The sequence below is a fragment of the Sesamum indicum genome, linkage group LG4 (assembly GCF_026168435.1).
Source record: "Sesamum indicum cultivar Baizhima isolate 11 linkage group LG4, ASM2616843v1, whole genome shotgun sequence".
NCBI lineage: Eukaryota > Viridiplantae > Streptophyta > Magnoliopsida > Lamiales > Pedaliaceae > Sesamum > Sesamum indicum.
In genome coordinates this window covers 5227612-5243224 of record NC_142660.1, presented here as the reverse complement: position 1 = coordinate 5243224, position 15613 = coordinate 5227612, and positions in this window count along the sequence as shown.

Here is a 15613-nt window from a genome sequence, read left to right as displayed (position 1 = left end):
GATTGTCTTATGATAATTTTATTACTCAATTCTATTATTATTAGTACTATTTTTGGTTATATATTGCAAAAGTCGACCATTTTTATACAAAAATTTATTGCTTAAAATTCTTCATTGTTTTATTGATTTTATGCAACTTGCCCCTAAAAAATCCTCCTAAAATCTCGTAATATAGTCAACATCATATAAAATTTTGAATTCATGATTAACATCCTAACTTTCGGTCGACGATATCTTCAAATTCACACCAGCACATGACTTGCACGTGCCAATTTCTAACAAATTCAAAAAAATTTATCAAAATGTGTTAGTAAATATAAAACACAAATAATAAATTAAAAATTCATAAACGATTTTTGTGGCTTAAGGTAGAAAGAAAAAACTAATAAAAATGTAAACCACGAAATTATACCATTTCAATTTTGTCCGAATTTGCTTTGCTCGTTGTTCCTTCTCCGGATCTGCATTCATGCAAAGATCAACTTAGACCTCCTCTTCCTTCATCCACATCACACGTCAGATGCATAATTTTCAATACCACTGTTAGATGACTTGAGATCTGGCAATCGAAACTATTTTTATTGAACAAAATGGATTCGATTCTCACTCTCATATTAGTGAATCGGATTTAATTAGCTTTTTCTTGAAACTTGTTCAAGAAGAACTTGATGGAGAAGGGAAGAGAGAGTAGTGGATGGATTGTGAGAGACGTAGAGTAGAGTGAAAAAGCTAATTTTTCAAAACACTGAGATGAGAGATGTTGGGAAAAATAATACACTCGGTGTGTTATACGTCATCATGGCCGAGTGGGGTCTGTAGAGGAGTCTCAACTCCTCTTTTGACCTAGTCACTCTCAAAATCGGCTAGGACTTTAGTTAGGTGGACCAAGTTTGGTTTAATTCAACAACTAAATCAATTCAAGCCCAGCAAGGGTCCATCTGATTTTTAAATTGACCTAATTAATTTTAAGGCCCAATAGGAGTTGAATAAATTTATTTAATCCAATTAAATAAACTAAAGTTCGAGCCCAATATTTAATTAATATAATTAACTACTTGAATTAAGCTCAATTAAATTAATCAAACAAATTAAATTGTGCTAAGCCCCAACTTTTTTTTGAGGGAAAAAGTGGTTGGAATATATATTGCTAGCAAAAACAAAGTTATTACCAAGCAACAAGACAAGCAATAAAACCAGAAAAAGGAAGTCAATAATGCTAAAGCTCTAGTTAACAATCCAAGCTGCTAAGCCCAAATTTAATTAATTCAATTAATTAAATTCTGACTACACTTCTCAAGACATATAATAACCAAATTAAAGACACAGTCATCTTTTATCAAACCCAAGATACGATAATTCACGTATCACTTTAAACATTGAAAGTCGAAAATGGATAAGATACACTATTACAATGATACGCTTTATATTGTAATTTTAGTCATGTAATTATAGATATTTGGCATATTTGTAAGATTTAAAATTTGCGATTTGATTCATTAATTTTGTAAATTTATGATTTGAGGATACATTTTGCCAAAAATTTGAAAATTAGTTGAAAACTACATGTGCAAGTCACGAATATATCCTCAAATTTACATCAACACACAAATTGCACGTGCTAATTTTCGTCAAATTCAGAAATTTCGAGCAAAAAATGTGTTATAAAATCGCAAAACTTTTACGAAGATAATACATCAAATTATAAGTTTTATTTTTTTTAAGGTCCCAAACACCAATTACCTCTAATTATAGGACAAAAATTTTTAATAGAGCCTTTATAATATGTAATTCAAAATGATGCCATTAATCAAACTCATTATCTGAAGGTAATACGATTTTAATCTAGAATTATTCGTTTTAAAGAAGTTTATGTGTCATTTCAGATTTAAAAAGTAAAAAATTACAGGATCAAAAATATATTTAAACTTTCGAAAACAGTATTTACACAATAGAGAATATACAAAATAAAAAAACTAATGAATCATGCACTGGTTTAGCGAAGTTAATCATTAGAGGCTTTCCGTGAAGACCGTGGTCTTGCAACCCTACCTCGCCAGCTTCATGCCCTCAATTTTCATTAAAGTGAACAAAGGCGTAGTGATGCACGGGGAGTGAGTTAACACTGATCACTTCTCCATGAACGGCAAACAGAGATTTTAACTCAAAATCTGTCACTTCTGGTGACAAATTGCCGATCGCAACTTGTTGGATGGATGAATCTCCTGCTGCAAATCTTTGACGGTCGGATCGTGGTTTTGTGTAGCATCGGCCGCTGATTATACATGTGATGCCATTAAACGGGTCAAGTGCGCAGAACAAGAATAATAATGGACCGACCGAAGTTCCCATGTGAATAAAGAGATTTGTGTGCAATGGGGATGTGGTGAAGTGAGGTTTTGTAAGTGTATGAGCAGGGTTGTTACTGCAATATTTTGTTGGATTTGTCTGAATTTAATAAAATTTACTGGCTCTTGGTTGTATAGTGCATTATTTGCAAATATGATAACTTTTATCCTGAATTAAATTAAAATTCTAAATTGGTTCTATTACTTAATAATATTTATTAGACTTGTCCTCTATAAACACTAAGAAATATTAGTATGACATTACATTATTGCAAGAGCCGATCAATTCTATTCGATTTACTGCTTAAATTCTTTCATTGTTTTATTAATTTTATGCAACTTGCCGTTGAAAAATCCTCCTAAAATCCCTTATTATAGCTAAAATCATTTCAAGTTTTGAATTCCTGACTAAGTTCTAAACTTTCGGTCAACGATGTCTTAGCCTATCAGTCATAGGTGAGCTAGGTTTCATGAATAAGTGTAAGATGATGGGTTCGAATCCCACCAAACAAGTGAGTATTTGACTCACTTTATTTGTTTATTGTAATTTATTTTATTATTCTTTGTTATACTAATATATGAATCGAATATCGATATATTGTCAAACTAATCAATTTATTAAAATATTGATGTTATTATGTGATTACCATATATATATATAATAAATTCCTCCCAAAAATTTTGAAAAATATGAATTAATTTCCCATCAATTTTTGCATTGTTTGACAATTTTTAAATATGGGTTCTTCCTTATTAAGAGATTGGTGTAATTTTTGTTGTTTGGCATTTGAGTCCATTAAGAATTAGAATTTGCAACTTGGCCCATTAGTTTTGCATATTTCATGATTTGAGGACACATTTTGCCAAAAAGTTAAAAATTGTCTGGAAAAACACATGTGCAAGGTATGAATATGTTATCAAATTATGCTAGCACATGACTTGCACGTGCTAATTTTCGACAAATTTAGAAATTTCTAGTAAAAAATGTTAGCAAATCATAAAATTTACTAAGATAAGCTTAACTTTTTGAAGGTCCAAAACACCAAACACCTTTAATTATAGGACCAAAAATTTAATAGACTTTATAATATTCAATTCAAAATGATGCCATTAATCAAAATTATTAACTAAAGTTAACATGATTTCAATCTAGAATTACTTGATAACTAAACATTCAACTTGCTCCATAAATATTTATAAACATTCTGTATGTGTTTTTAGATATTAGTGCTTAATAATCTCATTTGATATACAATATTTCTTTTAAAGAAGTTTATTTTGAGGCAAGGAATTTAGAAAAAAAAATAGAGAAATCAAAAAATTAAAAATTAAAAAATTACCAATCGATTTAGCGAAGTTAATCAATGGAGTCTTTTCTTCGTGAACAACGTGGCCTTGCCGTCCCTACCACTCCAACTTCGCACACTCGATTTCTTTAAAGTGCACAAAGACAGTCTGACGCAAGGGGAATGAGTTAATGCCCATCACTTCTCCATGTGTTGCAGACAGAGATTGTAACTCAGAGTCTGAAACTTTTGGTGACAAATTACCGATCCACAAGTTGTTGGATGGATGAATCTCCCGCTGCAAATCTTTGACAGTCACATCGTGGTTCTGTGTAGCTTGCGCCGCAGATTTTACATGTGGTACCATTAAACGGGTCAAGTACAGAAACAAGTTAAATGATGGGTCGTCAGAGATTCCGATATGAATGAAAGTTGAATAGAAATAGATTTGTGTGCGATGGGGCTGTGGTATTTGTAGTATGTATATGGGTGTTGTGGTTATTGTAGTATTTTGTTGAATTTGTTTTAATTTAATGGCATTTGGTGGCTCCTAGTTATACTATGTATTATTTGAAAATATTATAATTTTCAACCTGAAATTAAATTAAATTTCTAAATTGGTCCTCCTACTTAATGATATTTATTAGACTTGTTCTCTATAAACGCTAAGAAATATTAGTCTAGCTTTATATTATACGGTTTCATGCAATTTACCTCATGTGATATTGTAGTTGTTCAAATTATCCCTTAAGAGAAAAAAAATCAAATTACCTTCCTATGTTTTTTTTAAATAGAGCAATTTTTACGTTCCTTTCTGAAAAGGTAAATTACTTCATTTCAAAAAATATACTGAAGTATTTTGCTATTCTTTTATAAAGAATAATTTGTTCATTTGCAATATTACTTACAGCAGGTTGCGTGAATTCGTGTGTAATTAATCTTTATTTATTGATTTGTCAATCAATTTTGTCTTGGGATTTCTTTAGACACTAAAGTTAATGCTTTCATTTTTGCATTACTTAGTGTTTATTTTTTATTCTTTTCATTGTATTTTATACATTGAATTTTAAAATTATTTATTAATTCCATGCTATTGATATGATAAAGGTTATGTCCTCATTTTATGATTGTATACATTATGATAATTTTATTACACTTTCTACTATCATTATTACTGCTTAAAATCCTTCATTGTTTAATTGATTTTATGCAAGTTGCCACTTAAAATTCCTCATAAAATCTCTTATTATAGCATTAATCATGTCAAATTTCCAATTCCTAACTAACTTCTAAACTAAGCCTATCACTTATAGATGATCTAGGTTTCATGAACAAGCCTAAGATTATGGGTTCAAATTCCATTATATTTGACTTACTTTATGTGGGTTTATTAGATTCTATTTCATTATTCTTTGTATTCATATATGAATTTAATATCGATATAATTTCAAGCTAATGCATTGCGATCAATTTAGTAAGATATTATTATTACCATGTAATTACCATTTAAATATATATATATATATAAAACAAAAGGTTCACCCAAAAATTTTCAAGATATGAATTAATTTTCAGTCAATATTTGCATTATTTGACAATTTTTAAATTTCATTAGTTGATGTATTAAAATTTCTATATGTATAAATAAAGAATGAAATTTAATGCTAATAATTGTACCAAAAATTTAGATTATTTTCTTATGAAGAGATTTTGTGTACGTACCGGCCGAACGATGGTGATGGCACGAGTGTGGATGATTGTATTGGTGTGTTGGATACTTTTATTTGAAATTATTTGATAATTTAGTGTGGTGCCCTCCAACTATACTATGGATTATTTAAAAATATGGTGACTTTCGTCCTAAATTAGAACTTGCGATTTGGTCCATTAATTTTAAAAATTTCATGATTCTATGACTTATTTTCCCAGATATTTATAAATTAGTTGGAAAATCACATGTACAAGTCATGCATATTCCTAAATTTAAGCCAACAAAAAAATTGCACGTGCTAATTTTGGACAGATATAGAAATTTCTGTCAAAATTTGTTAGAAAATTGAAAAATTTACTAAGATGATAGATTAAATTGTAAGTTCCACTTTTAAAGGTCTAAAACGCCAAACACCTCTAACTATAGGACAAAAAATTTACAACAGTGCCTTTATAATATTAAAATCAAAATGATGCCACTAATTAACCTTATTATCCAAAGGTAACACGATCTTAATCTAGAATTACTTGATAACTAAACATTCAGCTTTCAGTCCACAAATACTTGTAAACATTAATCGGTTTTAATGAAGTTAATCATTAAAGGCTTCCCATGAAGAACGTGGCCTTGCAGACCTTGCGTCGCCAATTTCATGTCCTCGATTTCTTTAAAGTACACAAAGGCGTAGAGATGGAAGGGGAATGAGTTAATGCTGATAACTTCTCCCTGAGCGACAAACAGAGATTTAAACTCACAATCTATCAGTTTTAGTGACAAAATGCCGATCCACAAGTTGTTAGATAGATGGATCACCCTCTGAGAATCTTTGACAGTGCATCATGGTTCTGTGTAGCTCCAGTCGTTGATTTTATACGTGATGCCATTAAATGGGTCATGTACAGAAAACAAGATAAATGATAGGTCGTCGGAAATTCCGATGTGACCGAAAACCGAAATAGTAAGAGATTACTGTGCAATGGGGAGGTGGTGGAGTGAGGTTTTGTAAATATTTAAAAATATCATAACTTTCACTGTGAATTAAATTAAAATTGTAAATTGGTCCCATATGTTACTTATTAAAAATATTCTTGTGTTTCTAATCTAATTTTGTTGATTTTTCAAGCAAATTTCTCTTGGAATATCTTTTGATACCAAAGTTAATTTTTTTATTTTTGCATTATTTAGTATTCAAATTTTTTCTTGTCACTATATTTTATAAAAACAAACCATGCTAATGACATGATAAGTTTATGTCCTCACTTTATGATTGTCATATGATAATTTTATTACTCAATTCTATTATTATTAGTACTATTTTTGGTTATATATTGCAAAAGTCGACCATTTTTATTCAAAAATTTACTGCTTAAAATTCGTCATTGTTTTATAGATTTTATGCAACTTGCCCCCAAAAAATCCTCCTAAAATCTCTTATAATAGTCAACATCATATAAAATTTTGAATTCATGATTAACATCCTAACTTTTTGTCGATGATATCTTCAAATTCACACCAGCACATGACTTGCACGTGCCAATTTCTAACAAATTCAAAAAAATTTATCAAAATGTGTTAGTAAATATAAAACACAAATAATAAATAAAAAATGCATAAACGATTTTTGTGGCTTAAGGTAGAAAGAAAAAACTAATAAAAATGTAAACCACCAAATTATACCATTTTGATTTTGTCTGAATTTGCTTTGCTCGTTTTTCCTTCTCCGGATCTGCGTTCATGCAAATATCAACTTAGACCTCCTCTTCCTTCATCCACATCACACGTCAGATGCATAATTTTCAATCCACTGTTAGATGACTTGAGATCTGGCAATCGAAACTATTTTTATTGAACAAAATGGATTCGATTCTCAGTTTCAAATTAGTGAATCGGATTTAATTAGCTTTTTCTTGAAACTTGTTCAAGAAGAACTTGATGGAGAAGGGAAGAGAGAGTAGTGGATGGATTGTGAGAGACGTAGAGTAGAGTGAAAAAGCTAATTTTTCAAAACACTGAGATGAGAGATGTTGGGAAAAATAATACACTCGGTGTGTTATACGTCATCATGGCCGAGTGGGGTCTGTAGAGGAGTCTCAACTCCTCTTTTGACCTAGTCACTCTCAAAATCGGCTAGGACTTTAGTTAGGTGGACCAAGTTTGGTTTAATTCAACAACTAAATCAATTCAAGCCCAGCAAGGGTCCATCTGATTTTTAAATTGACCTAATTAATTTTAAGGCCCAATAGGAGTTGAATAAATTTATTTAATCCAATTAAATAAACTAAAGTTCAAGTCCAATATTTAATTAATATAATTAACTACTTGAATTAAGCTCAATTAAATTAATCAAACAAATTAAATTGTGCTAAGCCCCAACTTTTTTTGAGGGAAAAAGCGGATGGAATATATATTGCGAGCAAAAACAAAGTTATTACCAGGCAACAACACAAGCAATAAAACCAGAAAAAGGAAGTCAATAATACTAAAGCCCTAGTTAACAATCCAAGCTGCTAAGCCCAAATTTAATTAATTCAATTAATTAAATTCTGACTAAACTTCTCAAGACATATAATAACCAAATTAAAGACATAGTCATCTTTATTCAAACCCAAGATACGATAATTCACGTATCACTTTAAACATTTAAAGTCGAAAATGGATAGAGATACACTATTACAATGATACGCTTTACATTGTAATTTTAGTCATGTAATTATAGATATTTGGCATATTTGTAAGATTTATAATTTGCGATTTGATTCATTAATTTTGTAAATTTATGATTTGAGGATACATTTTGCCAAAAATTTGAAAATTAGTTGAAAACTACATGTGCAAGTCACGAGTATATCCTCAAATTTACATGAACACACAAATTGCACGTGCTAATTTTCGTCAAATTTAGAAATTTCGAGCAAAAAATGTGTTAAAAAATCGCAAAACTTCTACGAAGATAATACATCAAATTATAAGTTTCATTTTTTTTAAGGTTCCAAACGCCAATTACCTCTAATTATAGGACAAAAATTTTCAATAGAGCCTTTATAATAAGTAATTCAAAATAATGCCATTAATCAAACTCATTATCTGAAGGTAATACGATTTTAATCTAGAATTATTCCTTTTAAAGAAGTTTATGTGTCATTTCAGACATAAAAAGTAAAAAATTACAGGATCAAAAATATATTTAAACTTTCGAAAACAGTATTTACACAATAGAGAATATACAAAATAAAAAAACTAATGAATCATGCACTGGAGTTAATCATTAGAGGCTTCCCGTAAAGAGCGTGGTCTTGCAACCCTACCTCGCCAGCTTCATGTCCTCGATTTTCTTTAAAGTGAACAAAGGCGTAGTGATGCACGGGGAGTGAGTTAACAATGATCACTTCTCCTTGAGCGGCAAATAGAGATTTTAACTCAAAATCTGTCACTTCTGGTGACAAATTGCCGATCGCAACTTGTTGGATGGATGAATCTCCTGTTACAAATCTTTGACGGTCGGATCGTGGTTTTGTGTAGCATCGGCCGCTGATTTTACATGTGATGCCATTAAACGGGTCAAGTACACAGAACAAGAATAATAATGGACCGACGGAGGTTTCCATGTGAATAACGAGATTTGTGTGCAATGGGGATGTGGTGAAGTGAGGTTTTGTAAGTGTATGAGCGGGATTGTTACTGCAATATTTTGTTGGATTTGTCTGAATTTAATGAAATTTACTGGCTCTTTGTTGTATAGTGTATTATTTGGAAATATGATTACTTTTATCCTGAATTAAATTAAAATTCTAAATTGGTTCTATTACTTAATAATATTTATTACACTTGTCCTCTATAAACACTAAGAAATATTAGTATGACATTACATTATTGCAAGAGCCGATCAATTCTATGCGATTTACTGCTTAAAATCTTTTATTGTTTTATTAATTTTATGCAACTTGCCGTTGAAAAATCCTCCTAAAATCTCTTATTATAGCTAAAATGATTTCAAGTTTTGAATTCCTGACTAAGTTCTAAACTTTCGGTCAACGATGTCTTAGCCTATCAGTCGTAGGTAAGCTAGGTTTCATGAATAAGTATAAGATGATGGGTTCGAATCCCACCAAACAAGTGAATATTTGACTCACTTTATGTGTTTATTGTAATTTATTTTATTATTCTTTGTTATATTAATATATGAATCGAATATTGATATATTGTCAAACTAATCAATTTATTAAAATATTGATGTTATTATGTGATTATCATATATATATATATAATAGATTCCTCCCAAAAATTTTGAAAAATAGGAATTAATTTCCCATCAATTTTTGCATTGTTTGACAATTTTTAAATATGGAATCTTCCTTATTAAGAGATTGGTGTAATTTTAGTTGTTTGGCATTTGAGTCCATTAAGAATTAGAATTTGCGACTTGGCCCATTAGTTTTGCATATTTCATGATTTGAGGACACATTTTGCCAAAATGTTAAAAATTAGCTGGAAAAACACATGTGCAAGTCATGAATATGTTATCAAATTATGCTAGCACATGACTTGCACGTGCTAATTTTCGACGTCTACATTCCACTGAAGTCCATGGTAGAATCCCAGCCAGGAGAAACGGAATGGGTAAATTCCTACATAATTTCAGTTCAAAAAAGTATGACTGATTGGAAAGAGCTCGAGCCAGATACATCAAAGATCTCCCAAGATCGGAGGGAGATACAAAAGACGGTTCAAGACTATGGACATAGGTTAATACATATACCTATAAAAATAGAATCTTTGAGCCAAAAGGTGGACGAGGTCCTTAAGATCCTTCCCGATCTACACAAGGGTCTCACAGATCTGAAGGCCGAAATCACAGATCTGAAGAAAAACCAACGAGAGAGCCCTGAGACCTCTAGATCCAGACAGGAGAGAATTACGGACGCCCTCGGAACAGTACCTCTTCTACACCAGAAGGGGAAGGCCACGGAGATTCCAAAGCCAAAGTCAAGAGAAGATCTGATTATTGCATCTATCAGATCTATAAAATAATGGAGATAACAAGAGCAGATCTTTCAGATCTACAAGAACTAGCGGAATCCTTTTCCCAACTCGGGATTGTGGATTTAGTCAATATCCAAACAAATGAGATCACTCCAGCACTACCACCGCCGGAAGGCACTACATGTTCTAATGATCCTCCACAGGATCAACCGATGAGGGAGAGTGCAGGTTTCCACACTAATGCCACACCAACATTCGTGGGAACCAGATTAAAGGAAAATCTAGGAAGAAATCCAAAAAGAGTGCCGGAGAATACACCTTGGGCAAGGACCATACTCCAGCCCTTACATCCATACGGCGCTATACTAAACTTGGATATTATCGATTTCCAAAATACCGAGAAATTAATAGACGAATGGGTTGCAGCAATCAAGATAGCAGCAACTACCCTGGAGCTCGACAAAGAAAATTTCATAAAGCTTGTAGAGTTGAGCTTGGAGGGATCTATAAAAATCGGATGGGATAATACCCCAGAAGATACCAAAGCCAGCATCCTTGCCGGAGATTCAAAAGGCGTGATAGCTGACCGGCTAGGAAGGCTCATCAAGATACACTTCATCGGAGATGGATATTTCGAAGGAAGTAGGGCAGAAAAAGCTAGGGAATATGCACAAGCTCTTTTCAGCCTCGAATTAAGAAGTATTTGCGCAGTAGATGAGTATATCTATTGGTTCCGCAAGTATTTCTTCCAAAGTGGAGTAGCAACAGAAGTAGCAGCTCCAATGTTCTTCGCAAAAATATGCAGTCCATGGAGAAAAATGTTGATCCAATCATACAAAGTACCTGAAGGACAGCTGGATTCAGTGGCGCGAAGAATGTCTTTCCTTAAAGACAAGTTGAAGGATTGGTGTTATCAAGCATCCATCCAGAAGAACATGAAAAGACTGAGAGGTAAAATTAAACGAACCCCTCTCTGTTGTGATAACAATGATTTTCCAACTATTATAGGAGAATCAAGTGAGCCAAAGAAAAGGAAGAAGCGGAATAGTGACTCTTACACTAGGAGTTCCAGAAGAACCTTTTCCCGACGGAGATCATGGTGGTCCAAGTCCAAAGCCAGAACATACAAAGTTGGACAAAGAACAGGACCAACAAGGGCTTCATCCCAAGGATCTAGACGAACAGATGCAAGATCCACCGGAAGAGCCCCTACAAGAAGAACTTTCAGACGGGCCCATACCCGAGCCAATGAAAGTTTTAAAGATTGCAATTGCTTGACTTGCGGAGCAAAAGGACATATATCTCCCGATTGTCCACCGAAACGTGGTGAATTAAGAAAATTTGAAGCCACGGATGACATCCTAGACGCCGTTTACTATGGTGACTTGGTACCCATCTACCAATTCGAAGATCTTCCTTCAGACGAAAGCGTCTATGAGGAGGAAATAGAGACTGATTCAGATGGATCTTCAACCGAGTCAAAATAACTACAATGAAGGAGATAGGCTTCAAACCTCCGAAAGCCTATCAGGATTCTTTTCCAGAATGACAGTGTCAAACAAAATCATGGAAAGAATCATGCGGCAAGATTCCAACCTCAGCCCATATGATGGATTTAGGATCGGAGGAATTGGGAAAGTCCTGAACCAGATAGGACTAAACCAAAGGAAGCATCACATAATCTACAAAGTAAGTTCAGGTGAGTTTGCTATACCAATGGAACTTACTGGTAATGTGATGGAAATGCAGTTAATTCCCAAAGAAGAAATTCTTGAAGAATTGAGTAAGCTTAGAGAAGAAGTAGCCATTACTATGAAATGGATCCACATAGGAACTATTGAAGTAGTAATAAAAGCAACTTCTAAGGAAGGGATTGATTCAGAAATATATTTATCAATAATGGATAGAAGAATCAATAATTTAAGAGATGGTTGTCTTGGAACAATGATAGGTAATTTGTATGCAGGAAAACTGATGTTTGACATTCATCCTAGGATTGCATACAACCTAGCAGACCAAGATTTTAGTAGAGCCTTAACCCTTCATCAAGATTTTAAAAGAAAAGATCTAATGAGAGAAGGAAATAGACCGTATTCTATAACTTATAGAATTGCATATGCCCTTTCCAATACGCATCATTCAGATTTGTTTCTTAGGAAAGAATATATTGAGATTCCTAGAATTTTCAAGGAGTTCGCCAAGGTCATGACACCAGATCCTATTAGGATACCTAGAATAGGCGGTGTTGATATCATCATAAAACATCACCCAGTTTTAGATAAAACACTTAGCTCTAGAATTGATTTCAGTAGTCGAATGTCCTTTTCGGAAGATAGGATTACAGGCTATAAAGGAAAGGAGAAAGAATTATTAAAAGCTTTAACTCCTCAAGAGATTAGGGTAGATAACGTAAAACTTAGATGCCCTAAAAGATGGAAAGAAATACAAGTTATATTTGACATCACTAAGAAAGAAAATTTTTTCCCTTGTGATGACTTATATCATTTGCAGCAACCTGTTGTTGGAAGATATGAAGGCATGTTAGAAATAGCAGGCCATGAAATTTTAGTTGCAGGTGTTGTAGGAAGAGAAAATGGGAGTATGACTTTGGGGTTAAGTTTCCTCGAAGATCATAAACCATGTGGAAGAAAAGGTAACGGAATGGAATTTAGTCTTGATGGTGTCACCATAAGGATTGAATGATGAGTCCTTTTTCTATAAACATATCTGTTGGTATGTTGTATGATCAATATAAGACGGAGTATTTTGCAGCTTATATTGATTCAGGATCAGGTATTTGCACGGCAAAACCTGGAGTTTTCCCTAAGGAAGCAAGGGAAACTTTACCCGTCATTGCAGGAAGGGATTTTTCACAAAAAATCTTGATACTCAATAAGGGAATACGAGAAGCCAAGATCATGATTGGAGGAGCATTTGGATCACCCTGGTTTAGGGTAAAAACAACTCCTATTTACTTTCATTATACAGGTGCCGATATCTTGCTAGAGAACAATTTCATTCAAACATTTGCAAAATATATGTAGGATAATCAAAGAAATCTGTTAATCTTTACTACTAACTGTGGTAGTGAGATACAGGTGTTGCGAAGAGAAAAGGCATTCAACAGGATAATGCCAATAAATTTTTGCAGCAAACGTGGTGATTTTGATGCCAAATTAACTCATCCAAAAATGCAGGATAAGAGGAAATTTGGTAAGGTCCTTTTGTCTTTCAGGCAACAGGGACTCATAGACAGCGATAGCTTGTATAAGGAATCCGAGGAGGAAATGCTAAACCTTAAAGAAGCACTACTAGGAATGAAAGCACTCGACATCAGCAAAGAAAGCAGGCTTTCTCTTGAGAATGTCAAGAGGCTTATCCAGAGGAACTTCAGTGAAAATCCTCTGGCTTGGTGGGATAGGAACAAGATCGAAGCTACTCTTAAGGTCAAAGACGAATGCAAATACGAATATGTTCGATACAAGCCTATCCAGATGAACATGGAGGATAAGAAGGATATGCAGATCAAAGAGCATATCAGTCTTGGACTCATTGAACCTGGAATCTCTACCTACAGTAGCCCTGGATTTTTGGTAAGAAACCATGGCGAGATCAAGAGAGGTAAACCCAGGTTGGTTATTAACTATCAAGGTATTAATAAGATATTAGAATTTGATGGTTATTACATTCCTAGTAGAGAACACTTAATTGATTGCATTAAAGGAGCAAAAGTGTTTTCTAAATTCGATTGCAAATCTGGGTTTTATCAGATTAAGATGGAGAATGAATCAAAGAAATTTACTGCATTCTCCACACCACAGGGACAATATATCTGGAATGTGCTTCCAATGGGTTTAGCTAATGCACCCCAGATATTTCAAAGAAAAATGGATAATCTTTTCAAAGATATTTCATGTTTGTCTATATTGATGACATACTAATTGCATCCAAAAATATGAAAGAGCATATTAAACATCTTGAAATATTTTCCGATGCATGCTATAAAGAAGGTTTAATACTTTCTGAAAAGAAAGCCACTATTGCAGTCAATAAGATTGAATTTTTAGGAATCCTTATTGACGAAGCAGGAATTAAGTTGCAGGACCATATCGTGAAAAAAATCCGCAATTTCCCAGATGTACTCAAAGACAAGAAGCAATTGCAAAGCTTCTTGGGAGTTGTTAATTTTGCAGGAATCTTCATTAAGGATCTTGCAGGATATCGAAAGGATTTCCGACCACTCTTGAAAGAAACGGAGAGTTCAAAGTGGAAATGGGAAGAAATCCACACCAAAAGGATTCGTGAGCTAAAACAAGTTTGCAGTAACCTTCCAAAGCTTGCTATACCGCAAGACGGGGATAAATGTGTAGTCTACACAGATGCCAATGATTATAGATGGGCGGCAGTACTCATGAAGAAGACAACTACAGGGGAGGAACCCTGTAGATATACCGGAGGGTTGTTCTCAGAACAACAAGCCAAAGTTTGACACATAAACGAGAAAGAATTTTTTGCGGTTTGGAAGGCTTTCAAAAAATGGCCTTTATTTTTACTTGCTAAAGAATTTACTTTAAAAGTTGATAATACTAATGTTAAGGCTTTCTTAAAGAATAAATTAGAATAAAAAATAGAGAAAGCTCGTATTATCAGATGGCAAGCTGAATGCCAATATTATTGTTATAATATTGTCGTCATAAAATCTCATGAAAATGTTCTTGCAGATTTCCTGACAAGAGATGGAGGCATCTGAAGCAAACTCCATCATGCTGAGAATCAGGCACCTCCGGGAAAACCACGAGGAGCTTGACAGAAAGTTCGGACAACTAGCAGTCAATGCCCAAGTTGCCGGACAAATCCAAAGAGCCGATCTAGTTCAAGTCGCAATAAGAAGTTCCTTACTAGCATCCACTTCGCTATGGATCGACCAACGAGAACCAATTCGGAAGGCGTCACCTTCGGGGATGACTCACGAGTTGAGGGAGCATGACCCAAAATATGCCTTTAGAGTACAGGGCTCTACACTTAGCATTGGATTCAAGTACCGATTGCACAAGGCCATGACCAGACTCTGGTGAAACGGCAACAATTGAATCACAGGAAGTGCAAACTCCTGTAGGTTCAAGTCAACCCAGCACCTCAGGGGTTAAAGAGGGAGAGATTAGCCTTAGGCCAATGACAGGCACCTCTAAGGCTAATACTAATGAAGTAATATCTTCTTCTCCTTGGCAGGATTATTAGCGTATGTGGGAAAAATTAATTTCCCGGAAAGGAGTCAATCCAGGCAAGACCAT